We start from the raw sequence: 14,056 nt of genomic DNA, 5'->3' as shown, positions 1-14,056 counted from the left end.
TAGCTTGAGATGCATTTTTGCCTTTGTCATAGTAGTACTGTAAAATATGTCGGATTTTCTCTTTATTTTGCTCCATATTTGCGACACTATAACTCACGAACGACTTAAACAAAACACTGTCAAGAACTATATTATAGCGCGCAAAAATACCTTTCCAACAAGCTATAGTATGACTCGATACAATGAATACAACTAGAACTACGCGCTTACAACGACACCTCGCGGTAATACCGCAGGACTTTTTTGACAGCCTAATAATATAAAAGCCTAATAATATAAATAATATAAAATCATCAGACAATATTCCAGTTCAATATTACGTAATACTGTATTGCATAGAATACATATTCGAAATAGAAAAGAAAATTTTCATTCATTATTTTTTTATTTTAGAAGTGTGTTAATGTCATCCTGTAAATTTATGGCTGTAGAGTGGTTTTCACATTTCGACCCACCTGGTATGAAAGCTCAAGTATGAGTTCTTTAGATATGAAGGTGTAAAACAGATATTTTGTTTGATTTCAGTGATCAATTTGCATTCGAAATTACTATGTTTTTTGGGGGCAGAATGAGGCCACCAATGGATAACGACTTATAATGCTTTCTCAAGTTGATATACCTTATCACATGTTGCTCATCAAGGGGTACCTTTTGTAGCTTTGCCCCTGGAAAAATATACCACCCCAACCAAAACTCAGCCCCCTTATGCGCAACGTGGTGTTTCTCATCTATCTATCCCATTTGGCTGATATGTGTAACTGTTCATTTCACCAACACTATATGATCATTCTAACTGCAGACTAAAAAAATATGTTCAACTTGACGTCTCTTTTTCTTTTAATGAAAATTTACTATTTTTATTTTTTTTTGTCAAAATCGTTCGATATCTTGAACAATACTTAGTTAGGCTAGAATATTGTTTGATAAACGGGGATTGTTGCGGTATGTGGACGCAGTAAAAGGTTATATTACTTAGGGTGTTCATTTTATCACCTCTTCCTCTAATAATAATACTACCACATCTCTCCAAATTAATTGAATCAACAAGTGAATTTTGTTCAAGGATCAATCGATCAATGTAAAGAATAGTTTCAAGATTATTAGATGGAGTTTCAAACTGGATAAATAATTCGCATAAGCTAACACATTCCACCCCACGAACGGCCCTCGTTTTTATTTCTACTCATAATCCTCTTCCAGTGCTCCGGAACGAGGATGACGTCATTCAATTCCACTATAAGCAACATAATACATTCGGCCGTGTGGTACTGATCGTGAGTTTCACGACGATTGCGATCACGACGCGGGGATGTGTGTACACACCTCGATGCGCCGAGCACGACGCGGTGGTGGGATTTTTCCTCGGCTCGGAAAAACCATGGTGGGGATTCGAGCTGGCACGATCGGGCCGCTGCGTTCTATGGCGGTGGGGCGATCGGCCCCGAGCGGTGTGCCGTATCCGTACAGACCGGCCGTCTGCCGCTGTGTGAGTGTGCTCGCGCGGTTTTCACTGTGCGACGTCAGGACACGCACGCCCGCTGGCTGTGTTGGTGTCTGCGGTCCCAGCTCGCGCAAAACAGTGCGCCACTATCAAAAAACGCTTGCGAACGTTTTTCAGTTCGCCTTTAAACTGTATAACTCGCGGATTCAAGTGTAAGTAAATCTCGCTGCTCGAGAAATTTTTGGAATCGAGTGCGAGGTTTTTTCAGAGTTTTACCGTTGTGGGATCTGGTTTTCTAAGTAATTCTTGTTTTCTCGTAAAGTCAAAGGAATTTTGCGAACATCGCCTCTAGAATTTCCAGTGTTTGGAGATATTCGATAAAATTCCACGGCGGAGTCGACGAATTCGAGTGATTGGTCAACATTTGAAGTGAAGGGCTCTGTGAAGAAGTGGTAAAGCACAAAGTGTGCAATCAGTGCTTTTTGTGAGAGACATACACGATGATCAGCTGATTTTGGAAGATTCTTTCAACCGCCAGGACTTTGGGCGTACTGAAGGACCAGGAAGGATCGGTATCAATTGAGAAAACACTAACACAAACTTGTAACCTGGGCACGATCCACAGAACTAGTACGGGGTGAATGAATTGTGCTCGTTGCAATAAACGGCTTAGGTAATAGCCGGCGAATGGTCTGTGGTGGCAGACTCTCTTTCGATGCATAGTGTGAACGTTTGTATTGTGGAATTCGATTGACTCAGAATTTATAGACCTATTTTTAAATACTTTCCTCTACATATCACGGATATCACCGTGCACGGCTTGCACGAAAAGTATCTGCTCAAAGTTCTTTACAGCCGAATGGTTCGCAATGAAACTTGAGAGCTATTTTTAGTCCGTTGCTGGCTTAAATCTGTGGATTTTCAGAATTATGAAATTGAACACAAACGTTTACATTCACTCGCAAATGCAATGACGGGATGAAAATGGGATGGATCACTTACATCCAACCACTGATGAGTGTTTACGGTATGATTTCCTTGGAATCGCACATCGTCCACCGCCGAAATCATTCGGTGGTCAAATGAAGCCTGCTTACTTCGCACAGCAATCCGATACCTGTTGACAGCGCGATCAGAGCGGGGAAGCTATTTTTAACATCCGCAGCCAGCGACGATCGCGCAAATCTTATTCGCTTAAGGGAGTGCTCGCACTGAGCGTGCGCCAGGAAAATGTTGATCCCACGCTTTGGACGAAAATTTGTGTTAAAAAAGCGGTGACCACCGCCTCAGTAGTAAGCACCCGTTGGCGCTGCGACTGCGCGCTGATAATTTTGCACAAGAGATCTATGAGCTCAAGCATGGTACTGGCTGACTAGAGCGTGACTCATATGTTCATGAGCCGGACCTCAACAACCTAAGCGAACCTATTCTATTTGACAGATCGGCTCACAGAAGTTGACAGTTTTCTGAAATTACTTGCTTTGGTTGTTATGTAGCATAAAACCATCACATTTCTAACGACTCCAACCAGATGACTCAATTTTCCAAACAATTTAGACTATGTGTCACCGTTTGCAAATTGACGCAACACATCATAAAGAATCGCGTTCGCTCCTCGAGCTAGAGGTACATGAAGCAACCAAAACAATTCCACTGATGAATGCTGTGATAATCGCAAAAAAATTGTCACCATGAGTGGCCTCATCTGCATTCAATAGAAGCATCCCTTTGAAAATCAATTCACATCACATGCCGCAATGGTTGCGGCGTCACGTTCCAAACATGGGCTACTTTTTCCAGTCAACCAAAACAACAAAATCTTCTCCCCAGATCGAAACAAATAACATGCATACGATCCAAGCATCTTCGGGGTCAGTTCGAGTAGTCTAACCAACGTTTATTGAGATGCTCTTTATTAGCAGACGATTGAGTCGCACCGATTCGTGACAGAGTCATAAATCTGCCAGTTGCCTTGTCGTCCTCTCATGCTGTCTTTACATGACTAATCTGGGTCAGGCAATCGACATTGCCTAAGGCAAATTGATCGGTAGCTCTGGATACTACTTTGTGGGGACTTCGGGGATACGGTTTCGATTCGCGCGGACATCACTTTCGATGGGGTGAAAACAAGGACGCTGCGGGCACCACCATTCCGGCTCAGAGATTTCATTTCTTGAAGGTGCGAACAATAATCTACGTATTTTGACAGGCACTTCACGCCGGATTCCACCGCTGCTTGCGACGAGACTGGCCTTCAGACCTTGTTTTATGCAAAATAAAAACATTACACAACCTTATCCGGGCGATGTGAAATGCGCCGCACGCAGACCATACTCTGCGCGTAAGAAAACCACATTCCTTGCGAATTTTTGTGTCGAACATGGGCCACAAAATGAGTGTGAGTAGCAAAAAATCAATGACTCTGGATGCCACTTTTGTTCTCAGCTGGGTGGTGGGGGGGCTGGGGTGGCGGTCTAGAGGCTCCACAGTTCGGCTCGTATATGTTACGGTCAAAAATATATTTTAACAAAATAGTTTATCGCACAATTAGCTAATCGGACATTGTGCTGTTTTTGCGTTTAATGGTGCAAGTTGACTTATATGGAGTGTTCTTCGTGCATGCCGATTTTGGCTTTGTTCATGGTGATGTTGGCATTGGTCAGTTCCGGCAAATGCAAAAGAAATCGGGGTTGGTTTGTGCCGACTAAGTTTATCCTAATTCCACATCATTGACAATATGGTCGGTGTTAAGTCAGAGGGGATTAAGATGCAAAATCTAAAATTTCGAGTTATTCATTGCATTAACTTAAGCATTTCGTAAGCTTCATTTATCAGATTTGGGATATCAAGCATACAACATGAATGACGGACTGAAATTGTTTTGAATGATCAACGAAACCCCCTTATAGCACTAAACTTCAAGTTCGTTTTTCTCGAAATCATAAAAATGTCACATAGTCCGGTCTAACTTAATACCGGCCATATATCTTCCAATAGAATATACTTTTTCCACGTTGAAACATATGGGTACAAGTAGAACGGGGAAACTGCGTACAATACAGGTAAAGAAGAACTTCGATCGTTGTCCAAAACATGAAAGCAGTTTTTTTGCAGTTTTATGTATTAATAAATAAAATGTTTCACAAAGAAGCGCTTTCCAGTGTTTTTAACTAAAATAAAAATAGATCGACAAGTGGACCATTTTTCGTGATGCCGGTGGGAGGGACATATGATGTGAATGTGCCAGGATATGTAATATGCGAAGCGTAGAATTTTATCACTCGAAAAAAGAATATTTTTTCTCTCATCATTTGTCTACCCTGAACTGAATTATGAATAAACAGAGAGAAATAAAAGAGAGTGCGAGTTATATGCTCTTTCCATCTCTTGCTTTCCGCTGTTTGTCCTACCCCCACTACAAGATGCGCGTCTTACCTCACCAGTACGATTATTTGAAGGGACGAACTAGCCAAAAGTGTTGAATGTCACTATAATGCGAAAAAATTAAAAAAAATGTGATTGAATCATATTTCTGAATCATATTTCGGACACTTAAGGCATATGATGAAGAAAACAGGTCTAAACTTTATGCATAGGTATTACCTGGTTGATATTTTTAATAAATTAGTTCAATATGCTTTTAAGCTTTCTACTTTGGTACCTATTTGATTGAAAACATAAAAAAATCATCGAATAAAATGCTTTTCAAAGAAGCGGATTTTTTTTTATCTGTATTATAGTGATTTTCAACTCATTTGGCTGGTTCGTCACTTTTTACTTCCATTTTTGGAAGAATGTCGGGAGTGAGAATTGAACTCGTGACCTTTAGCGTGAGAGGCATGGATGTTACCACTACGCCAGATCGCCTCCATCGCAAATGAAGCGGATGAAAATCAAACTTCGGACACTAAATCAAATTTCGGACAGATTGAATTCAAATTTCGGACACTTTATTTTGTAACTTTTGAACGAAAATTACATAACACTTGATTATATTTTATAGTCAATTGCGAAACACTTACCAAGCAATCACAGTAAACTGTTAACGATGATGAGAACTGATGAAACACGGGAGAAATTTAAATATTGATGAACGGGTAAATTCTACGTACTTACGCTAAGCAAACGTCAAACACAAACGATAGTGAGTAGTGTTGATAGATTTTTGCCGATTATGTTATAATTCAAATGTAGTTCTCATATGAAAAGATAGTGAAACCAAGGAATTACTCTAAAGAAGCAATTGTGATATTAATTTTATAGATATAACATATCAGTGCATTAAGCATTTCAAGATATTAGAACACAGTGTCCGAAATATTATGTTGTCCGAAATATGATTCAGAACGATAACTCAAAATGCTTAATATCGAAGTAGAAAAAACTGAATCCGCTCATTCTCCATTTTCGAAAAGTCACCATTGTTGAGGAACAGTTCAAATATTAAACAATAACATGTAGGATGGGTATGCAACAATGACAACAATGATGACCTTTATGTTGGCCTCAAGTTCATCAAAAGTTGCTGGTTTGTTGGCATAAACCTTAAACTTAACAGAGCCCTTAATGAGCGATCCAATAATGTTAGGTTACGAGGGGCATTCCGCGATATTATCGAATTGTAGAACTATCTGCGTAATAAATCCACAGTATCCTTTTCAAAAGTAGAATGTTTAATTATCAGTTAATTTGTGAATAAAGCATAAATCTCTTTCTAGAAGGCAAAATGTCATGTAAATGCAAGGATGTTTGAAAATATTCAATTCCATTTCCACTGATTTAAGTAAAGCATCGGACCGATCTTCTTCACTAAGGCTTCTTCGATCAGCACAAATGCCTAGAGACACGAACGAAATCTTTATGTAAGGTTGTGATAGATGGAAACAATTTCTTTTGAATTAGGTTGTTTTTTAATACTCCAACGGGTTGTCCCGAAGAGAGCGGTCTACATCACCCTTTTTTTATCACACTGATTAAATCTAATCGCACAGTATTTCATGTTGCATACAATATTCGCGGGAACTGAAGCTGAAAACATGCATAATGCAGGATTTTTCCTCGCATTTACTCGCAAAACATACTACTTTTATTCGTTGAATTGTTCACTCATTTTATTATCTTCACTATTTGTGTTTCAAGCGATAAAATTGCTGGATAAATGTGCAGTTTAATAGTATATATCACAACATATATCGTAAGAACGATTCAGCGTACTATGCGTTTGAAATCTTACATGTACTGTTTTCAATCTCGTAGGATGACCCCTTTATATAGAAATCAAAGACGTAGCCCTACGTCAGTATAGAAAACTATATCCAGCCAACCTTTCGGCAGACAAAATTCAAATTACCAGACCATTCGTTCAACTCCTGCCATCAGATTCTACACAGCCACTTCGTCCACTTTTTTCGGCGCTGCGTTCAGCACGAAGTAGTTTAATATTGCCTTAAACTGCTTCTCGCTTCCAATATCTTTTGGGTCTTCCATTGACCACTCGTCAAGAGGAACATGGAGCGAGATTGCAACAGAAATCGAAAATTACATCTTTTATGCTTTCACACGTTGCAGTAAGTTATAAGCTGGCCGTGCGGAGCAAATTTCCCTTAAATCCATCGCAAAATGAATGAGCAATAAGCGATAGAATCTAGATTTTTTCAACTTATATCTCCAATAAACCCTATCGCACTCCTCTTCAGTGAAACGGTAAATAGTCTATTCACACGGTATCAGCAATCCGGAGATCGAAGAGCGCACCCATACCAAAAAATCTGACGCCAGATCCGGCAGTAGCTAACATACGTTCAAATATTGCTGTTTTCCTCAGTGTCCAAAGCGAGTTATGCACGATTGCTTTTTACTATAGCAGAGCAACTGACGGTTTGTCGCATCAAATGTACCTTTTATTGAAGCGCTTCTTTCGCTTGAGTATAATGGACTTCACAATGGTGGTGGTGGTATATGAAAATTGTACCTGGCCGCGTCATTAGTTGCTTGTTATTGACATCGCGGGTATGTAATCACAGAAATGTACAAATCAAAGATATGGAGAAATGGCAGTGTTTTCAATTTTCTTCAATTTAAATCATTTACTGATTTATGAATTGTAATGTATAGCATATCGAATAAATATTAGAGAAATCCCGATTCCATTAGTATGCGAATCATCAAATGAAATGTTTGATGTGAAAAAAGGTATTAACGTTATAACTATTTCAAAAAACGTGATGTGTTTTATGATTCGGCACTCTCATTGAAAACGTAGTGCTATATAAACAAAAAGAGCCACTGTGAGGACACATTTTGTGGCAGTTCGTAGTACAGTAATTGCGACATGCCGAGGCACCACTCAGTGTCGCATTGGGGGCGATTTTGACCTGTAATTGGACATTGGCGATTAGAGTGGTACAGTGTCGACGTCTGGTGGCGATTTTCAATGTAGGGCCATAATTTGGGCCAATCGATTTTCCAAACGGCGTAGGGATCGATCTACTGATTAAATTGGTACCAAAGAATCGATCTTTGAAAAATTGAATACTTTTTTTCGATGTATCTGCTCAATCTAAGTGAATATCATCTTTCCTTCAAACAGGGAATACAAATTTCATATTTCTATACAAACATCAAAAGTATTTTGTTTTGTTCCTCAGCATGAAGCTCACAGCCACAGGAAATTCATTTTGTACCGTACCCTACATCTGTCATTTAGTCGAATTTGGCGCCAGTTCTAAAAACCCATCTTTCGCCTGTAATTGATGTCAACATCAGGTTCAGTGATCCTATGCGAAACTGGTTACAGTAGATGTCGCTAGTTCTGTCTCTGTTAGCATTTGCATAGAAGTAAATCGTAGAAGAAGCGATCCAAAAGTTGAAATTATGTTTTAAATAAATGTTGGGCGGCCTTTGGTGAGATAAAAAATCTATTTATACTGGAAAACAAATCTAAAAAGAAAAAAGATCGAAAGTAAAAAAATCGTTTTTTCTCGAGTACAAAAAATCGATCCAAAAAATCGGAAATCGGAATGGAAAAGATCAATCTTCTAAGATTCGACCCGAGATCGCCCAATCCTAGTCGCATTACAGGTCTGTCCAAAAAGCTAAATATCGCATTAAATGTAACTTAGTGTATGTGCTTGGTTTTTTCCCGTACAAACATCAAACTTTTGCTTGTAATTCGTTTGTGAATATTAGTACCATTTAATACTAATATTCACAAACGAACCTCGCCGTCACAACGTTATATTACTTACGTCATTCTTCATGAGTACTTAGTTAAGATTTCTATTCCAAATAACACGCATTGATTCTTATGAATGACAATTTCGGGAAATCGCATGTACCACGCATTCCGCATACAACAGCTCCACGATTCGAAGATTGATTCCAACAAACGTTTTGAAAACATTTCTTCAATTGCAAAGCAGCTTTTGTAGAACACATGAAATGAGCATTTACTGCAAGCATTTTTAAGCTCGTGGTCAACTGCTCGTTAAACTGGGTAAATTTCAAATATTTGACCAACGTTCTTACGGCAGCTGCATTTTCCAATGATTCTCTTGAGAATATCCTGATGTAGAATTAAAATAGAACGTAATCTTGCAAAGGTTATGAGTTTGAATCTCGGCCATTTAATGAACAAGTTCTATCTAGTAGTTGTGAAGACTAACAAGCGTCTGCTAAAACGTTTTATTCATTTCATTTATTCATTTTTTCGTCAAACAAATGTAGACTACATACTTATACAGGGTTTTCCAACTTTAAATTCCGAAAGTAAATTGAAATTTTAATTGAAAAAAAACACACTTAGAATTCGAATTTCGATGAAACTTTTATTTCAAATTAAAGTTTGGTTTATGCCATTATGTGTGAAATACAACATCATTCAAATGTCCACCTAGGGCTTCCTCGCACACCTTGATCCGGAACAGGTAATTTTCGATGACTTTTCGGCACATATGGGGCGGTATCTCGGTCATAACTTCACGAATGTTGTCTTTCAAATGTTCAAGAGTTTGCGGAGAGTTGGCATAGACACGGTCTTTCGCATAACCCCACAAAAAAAAGTCTAGCGGGTTCAAATCGCATGATCTGGACGGCCAATTGGCATCACCAAAACGCGAAATTATGCGTCCCTCAAATTTCGTTCGCAATATGGCCATGTTCGGTCGTGTTGTGTGGCACGTGGCGCCGTCCTGCTGAAACCACATGTCATCCGTATCCATATCTTCAATTTGTGGCGAAAAAAATCGGTTAACATGCGGCCATAGCGCTCACCATTCACAGTTACCGTCTCGCCGTCCTCATTTTCTAAGAAATACGGCACGATGACTCCACCAGACCATAATGCGCACCAAACAGTTACTTTTGGCGGGTGCAATGGCCTCTCAACAATCACGTGTGGTTTTTCTGAGCCCCATATACAGAAATTTTGGGTGTTCACATAGCCACCGAGCTAGAAATGTGCCTCATCGCTGAAGAAAATTTGATGCGAAAATTCAGCATTTTGCTACTGTTGTTTTTCACCCAATCGACGTATGCCCGACGCATTCCATGGTCACCACGCTCTAATTTTTGTACCAGTTGGACTTTATATGGATGTAGGTGCAAGTCCAAATGCAAAATTCGCCACAATGATGTGTTTTACAAGCCCAATTGCTGAGCACGCCGTGGAATCGAAACATTCGGGTCATCCTCCACACTGGCAGCAACAGCAGCAATATTTTCGGCCGAACGCACATTACGATGATGCACAGGTTTCACAATATCCGCTACGGATCCAGTTTGTTCGAATTTACGCACTACATTAGCGATTGTGTGTTCTGTAGGCCGTCCATGACGACCAAAATTCGTCCGTAATGCTCGAAAAACATTTGCCGGTTTTTCATCATTTTTATAGTATAATTTAACAAAATTAACACGTTGTGCGATGCTAAAACGATCCATATTGTAAAATGGCAGACATTCAACTAACGATATGACGCTTTGGTTGACAGCTTACGGAGTGCAAATAAGAGAAACTGTTTCTGGACTGACTCAATGCGTTCTTCATGTACGACCATATACGGGTTCCAAACAGTATTCCAGAATGGGCCTTACGTATACGATATACAAAAGCTTTATGGTGTATGGATCCTGGAAGTTATGTGAGAAGCGTTTGACAAAGCTTAACACACTATTTGCCTTATTGATTACAGAGTTGTAGTGTTCTATGAATGTGAGTTTACAGTCCAGGACGACGCCTAGATCTCTAACTATTTCACATTTCTCTACATTTTGATTTCCGAGACGTATTACGATATTTGGTACATGATTTTTTCTGCTAAATGTAATGGAGTTGCATTTTTTTACATTCAGTTTTAATAGATTTTTATTACACCAAGTATGGAATACATGTATTTCGTTTTGGAATGCTTTGATGTCGTTTTCATTACCAATTTCCGCGAAAAGCTTCATGTCGTCTGCATACACAAGTACATTTATACGCTTGAGAACGAAGAAGATGTCATTAACGTACAGAATGAAAAGAAGAGTACCAAGATGAGAGCCTTGTGGGACTCCCGAAGTTACTTTTACTGGATTTGAGAGAGAATTTTGAAAATGAACAATTTGTTCACGGTTTGTTAGATAAGAATTCAGCCAGTTTATGAGTCCTTGTTCCATTCCAATTTTCTGCAATTTGAAGAGTAGTAATGGAATGTCGATGCGGTCAAATGCTTTGCTGAAGTCAGTGTAAAGAGCTTGTACGTGTTTGCCAATTTCCATTGCAATCAATATAAAAGTCACAAATGCCAACAGATTAGTTGCAGTTGAGCGGCCTTTGAAGAATGCATGTTGCATACACGTTATTCTATTCTTTACTTGTTGGAAGACTTTTTCATTCACTATTGCTTCGAATAGTTTAGCAATGCAAGAGATTGTTTCCATTTTTCTGGGAATATTCCAGTTTGTAGTGACATATTGAAAATGCAATATAAGGGCAGGGTGAGTTCCTCAGACAGGTTCATCAGAAATACAAGTGCTATTCCGTCAGGTTCTGGTCCTTTCGTTCCATCTAATTTCTTTAATGCATGGCATATTGCTTGCTGTGAAAGATAGTTTACCGATATGTCGTTTGGATATTCCGGTAAAAATGAAAAGTAGTCCCGATCGCGATTTTCTTCGGAAAATGTGGTATATACTTCCTGAAAGAAATTTGCAAAGAGATTACAAATTTCGTTCGAAGAATTCCCTACATCTTCATCGAGATACATCTGCGATGGAAAGTTTTTGCTTTTGAGCTTAGACTTTACGTATTTAAAGAATTTCTTCGGACATGATTTGACTTCTGTTTCGACCTTTCTATTATACTCTTCGTGTGCACTTTTAATGGCAAAATTTAGTTCTTTGGAAATATTCTGATATTCCAGCAAATTTTGATTACTTTTGTCTATTTTGTATTTTTTGTGTGCTTTTTGTTTTCTATTCTTTAAATTTCTTATTTGAGCGTTCTACCAAATAGGATATTTGCTGGTTGAATTTCTTCGTCTTCGTTTCTTCGACACAAATTCTGATATTATGTTATTTAGAATTTCGTGAAGAATATGTACGGATAAGTTGACATCTCATTCGCTGTTTAAAAAAGTATGCCATTCTATGGCTTGTAGGCTACATTTGATTGATTCAAAGTTCGTCTTGTTGTATTCTGATACTTCGTACTCCCAGTCGATGGGCAATTGTCTGTTATGTACAAAGATTGAGTATTCAATTGCTGTGTGAAATTTTTCATTTTTCCAAAGGGGAGTCATGGACTCATTCACACAAAAGTCGTCGGTGATGTAATAATAGGTCTAAATAATAATTTTGGGAATTTTTTACGTGATTTATTTGATTAAGACCGAGTTGTGCAATTTCGTCAAATATATAATGAAGGGTTTCATTTTCCCCGACGACTGGAAGTAGAATGCATTCCTTATCGTTATCGGGAATGAAGTCTACTTTATTCTGATTGAAATCGCCATAGATATGCAATTTCACTTCTGGCTCTAGTTTTTCTGTAATTCGATTTGCCGTTTGAAAAAATAATTCATACGACTTTTTATTTGCGTGTTCGGGTGGGAAATACACGGTAGCAAATATGTGTACTTCGCCAGCTATAGATAATTTTGCCCAAACATGTCCAAATTCTTTATGTTTTTCGGTTATAAGTTCTTCAGAAGTGAAATTTGCATTAATAGCAATGAGGACCCCTCCTCCAGACTTCTTCTGAGATAACGATAAGTTGCGGTCGTGCCGGAATACATTAAAATTATTTCCAAAAATTTCTTCGCTTCTTAAGCATTCGTCCCAGCTAGTTTCAGTTGCAAGAATAACATTGAAAGAAGCGGGTTTTGATAAATTTCTTCCATTTTTGCTGGGCTTTTCATGCGATTGAAATTTTGACAATATATCAAAATTTCAGTCGAATTCTGTTGAGAAGGCGAAGAAGTTTCCTTCAGACTAATTCTACTTACTTTACTATTTTTCCGACTACTAATTCCCTGTAAAGGGCGCGTCAGCGTCGTTGAAAATTTTGCGGACTGTAGAATTTTGTTGCTGCTTCCCTAGCATGTTGTAGCCGTTGCGTACGTTCACTGGAAAGGAGTGCTCGGTGTGATTTGAGGTCTGCCAAGGCGTCAATGCGTGAAATTCCCAGTTCTTCGTGCACTTCCAGGAAAATTTCACGCAAAAGGTTTATGTCTGTTGGTAGACCTTCAGCAGCGAGCATTACAGATGCACTTGTTCTTGTTATTCCACGAATACAAACACCCGTTGTTTGGTCGTGGAGGAGCTGTATTTATGGAAAATTGGTAAAAAAAATCATGCAGTCGAACAAAAACCTACCTTGAAGTTGGATAAACGTTCTCAAATTGACAATATTGGCTATAGCGAAATGATTTCTCTTAATTTGCGTAAAATGGTTTGAATAGAGGTTTTGATTACAAATATTTCAGGCATTATTAAACATAGAATTGAATAAAACTATCATAAAAATCTCACACTTGTATTATTAGTTATTAGTTGGGTAGTGCGCATTCTATACAATTAATACAGCATTTTTCTGAGATAAAAAATGATTTCATGTTTTTGAGGAAATTTCTTATATCTAAGGTTACATAAAGAACTACAACAATAGATTCTGATTGTATGTCGACAAAAAATCTTCATTTATTTCGTCTTTTCGGAACAAATAGTTGCAAGTTAAGTATTGAATTCGATGTACAATGAAGGCACGTATGATATTTATAACATCATCCAAACAAGAAATGAATACTTGGATAAATTATTGTGAATCTCACAATGAGATGGCATTTCTACAGAAATAAGATTGAGTGAGTGGTCTTTTGAAAATATTTGATTTGATTTTTGGAATCAATTTTAGTTCCTCAATAGTCAATGAAAACATGATACGACTTATATCCATCATTACATAAGGTTACTCTAGAATTAACTTCTTATTAATTCTTCAATTATTCAACCGCTGTATCGTTTTCATTCCCCAGTCAATCAAACGTCAACAGTACGGTCTTGTTGTCCGACTCGCTGCAGCCCAATAGTCATTTACGACAATTCCGTCAAACATTTGACAAGAACATACCCCAC

The 14,056-nt window shown here is 38.4% G+C and overlaps 1 protein-coding gene across 6 annotated transcripts in view; it reads left to right on the top strand.

Moving 5' to 3' along the window:
• The first annotated feature begins 1,522 nt into the window (after nt 1–1,522).
• LOC129777265 (tropomyosin-2) overlaps nt 1,523–14,056 on the top strand; it is a 99,458-nt gene continuing 86,924 nt past the window's right edge. For 5 of the 6 annotated variants that reach the window (XM_055783466.1, XM_055783467.1, XM_055783461.1 and 2 more), the window contains exon 1: nt 1,523–1,653. The gene's annotated coding sequence lies outside the window, so the exon portion shown is untranslated. Of the gene's footprint in view, nt 1,741–14,056 lie in introns of all 6 variants that reach the window. The other variant, XM_055783462.1, reaches the window with a different exon arrangement.

This window comes from Toxorhynchites rutilus, chromosome 3 (assembly GCF_029784135.1).
Source record: "Toxorhynchites rutilus septentrionalis strain SRP chromosome 3, ASM2978413v1, whole genome shotgun sequence".
Classification (NCBI taxonomy): Eukaryota; Metazoa; Arthropoda; class Insecta; order Diptera; family Culicidae; genus Toxorhynchites; species Toxorhynchites rutilus.
Note: the sequence above shows the minus strand (reverse complement) of the source record. Positions and strands in the feature narration are given on the sequence as shown.